This window comes from Ptiloglossa arizonensis, unplaced genomic scaffold, assembly GCF_051014685.1.
Source record: "Ptiloglossa arizonensis isolate GNS036 unplaced genomic scaffold, iyPtiAriz1_principal scaffold0099, whole genome shotgun sequence".
NCBI lineage: Eukaryota > Metazoa > Arthropoda > Insecta > Hymenoptera > Colletidae > Ptiloglossa > Ptiloglossa arizonensis.
The window spans coordinates 218,791-222,105 of record NW_027478469.1 but is presented as its reverse complement, the minus strand read 5'-3'; positions in this window follow the sequence as shown (position 1 = coordinate 222,105).

Genomic DNA, 3,315 nt, shown 5'->3' with positions numbered 1-3,315 from the left:
TATACGTTATACGTTATACGTTATACGTTATACGTTATACGTTATACGTTATACGTTTTACGTTATACGTTATACGTTATACGTTATACGTTATACGTTATACGTTATACGTTATACGTTATACGTTATTCGTTATACATCATACGTTATACCGTATACGTCATAGGATAAGCGTTATACGTTATACGTTATACGTTATACGTTATACGTTATACGTTATACGTTATACGGTATACGCTTTACGTTATACGTTATACGTTATACGTTCTACGTTATACGTTATACGTTATACGTTATACGTTATACGTTATACGTTATACGTTATACGTTATACGTTATACGTATTACGTTATACGTTATACGTTATACGTTATACGTTATACGTTATACCTTATACGTTATACGTTATGCGTTACTCGTTGTACGTTATACGGTATACGATATACGATATACGTTACACGTTATCCGTTATACGTTATACGTTATACGTTATACGTTCTACGTTATACGTTCTACGTTCTACGTTATACGTTAAACGTTATACATTATGCGTTATTCAGCATAAGTTCTAGGATATGCGTTATACATTATATGTTATACGTTATACGTTAAACGTTATACGTTATACGATATACGTTATACGCTATACGTTATACGTTATACGTTACACAGTATACGTTATACGTTATCCGTTATACGTTATACGTTATACTTTATACGTTATACGTTATACGTTATACGTATTACGTTATACGTTATACGTTATACGTTATACGTATTACGTTATACGTTATACGTTATACGTTATACGTTATACGTTATACGTTATACGTTATACGTTATACGTTATACGTTATACGTTATACGTTATACGTTATACGTTATACGTTATACGTTATACGTTATACGTATTACGTTATACGTTATACGTTATACGTTATACGTTATACGTTATACGTTATACGTTATACGTTATACGTTATACGTTATACGTTATACGTTATACCTTATACGTTATACGTTATGCGTTACTCGTTGTACGTTATACGGTATACGATATACGAAATACGTTACACGTTATCCGTTATACGTTATACGTTATACGTTATACGTTCTACGTTATACGTTATACGTTATACGTTATACGTTATACGTTATACGTTATACTTTATACGTTATACGTTATACGTTATACGTTATACGTTATACGTTATACGTTATACGTTATACGTTATACGTATTACGTTATACGTTATACGTTATACGTTATAAGTTATACGTTATACCTTATACGTTATACGTTATACATTCTACGTTATACGTTATACGTTATACGTTATACGTTATACGTTATACGTTATACGTTATACGTTATACGTTATACGTTATACGTTATACGTTATACGTTATACGTTATACGTTATACGTTATACGTTATACGTTATACGTATTACGTTATACGTTATACGTTATACGTTATACGTTATACGTTATACGTTATACGTTATACGTTATACCTTATACGTTATACGTTATGCGTTACTCGTTGTACGTTATACGGTATACGATATACGAAATACGTTACACGTTATCCGTTATACGTTATACGTTATACGTTATACGTTCTACGTTATACGTTATACGTTATACGTTATACGTTATACGTTATACGTTATACGTTATACGTTATACGTTATACGTTATACGTTATTTGTTATAGGTTATACGTTATACGTTATACATTATACGTTATAGGTTATACGTTATACGTTATACGTATTACGTTATACGTTATACGTTATACGTTATACGTTATACGTTATACGTTATACGTTATACGTTATACGTTATACGTATTACGTTATACGTTATACGTTATACGTTATACGTTATACGTTCTACGTTATACGTTATACGTTATACGTTATACGTTATACGTTATACGTTATACTTTATACGTTATACGTTATACGTTATACGTTATACGTTATACGTTATACGTTATACGTTATACGTTGTACGTTATACGTTATACGTTATACGTTATACGTTATACGTTATACGTTATACGTTATACGTTATACGTATTACGTTATAGGTTATACGTTATACGTTATAGGTTATACGTTATACGTTATACGTTATACGTTATACGTTATACGTTATACGTTATACGTTATACGTTATACGTTTTACGTTATACGTTATACGTTATACGTTATACGTTATACGTTATACGTTATACGTTATACGTTATTCGTTATACATCATACGTTATACCGTATACGTCATAGGATAAGCGTTATACGTTATACGTTATACGTTATACGTTATACGTTATACGTTATACGGTATACGCTTTACGTTATACGTTATACGTTATACGTTCTACGTTATACGTTATACGTTATACGTTATACGTTATACGTTATACGTTATACTTTATACGTTATACGTTATACGTTATACGTTATACGTTATACGTTATACGTTATACGTTATACGTATTACATAATACGTTATACGTTATACGTTATACGTTATACGTATTACATAATACGTTATACGTTATACGTTATACGCTATACGTTATACGTTATACGTTATACGTTATACGTTATACGTTATACGTTATACGTTATACGTTATACGTTATACGTTATACGTTATACGTTATACGTTATACGTTATACGTTATACGTTATACGTTATACGTTATACGTTATACGTTATACGTTATACGTTATACGTTATACGTTATACGGTATACGTCATAGGATAAGCGTTATACGTTATACGTTATAGGTTATACGTTATACGTTATACGTTATACGTTATACGTTATACGTTATACGTTATACGTTATACGTTATACCTTATACGTTATACGTTATACGTTATACGTTATACGTTATGCGTTATACGTTATACGTTATACGTTATACGGTATACGTCATAGGATAAGCGTTATACGTTATACGTTATAGGTTATACGTTATACGTTATACGTTATACGTTATACGTTATACGTTATACGTTATACCTTATACGTTATACGTTATACGTTATACGTTATTCAGCATAAGTTCTAGGATATGCGTTATACATTATATTTTATACGTTATACGTTAAACGTTATACGTTATACGATATACGTTATACGCTATACGTTATACGTTATACGTTACACGTTATACGTTATACGGTATACGTTATACGTTATACGTTATACGTTATACGTTATGCGTTATACGTTATACGTTATACGTTATACGTTATATGTATTACGTTATAGGTTATACGTTATACGTTATA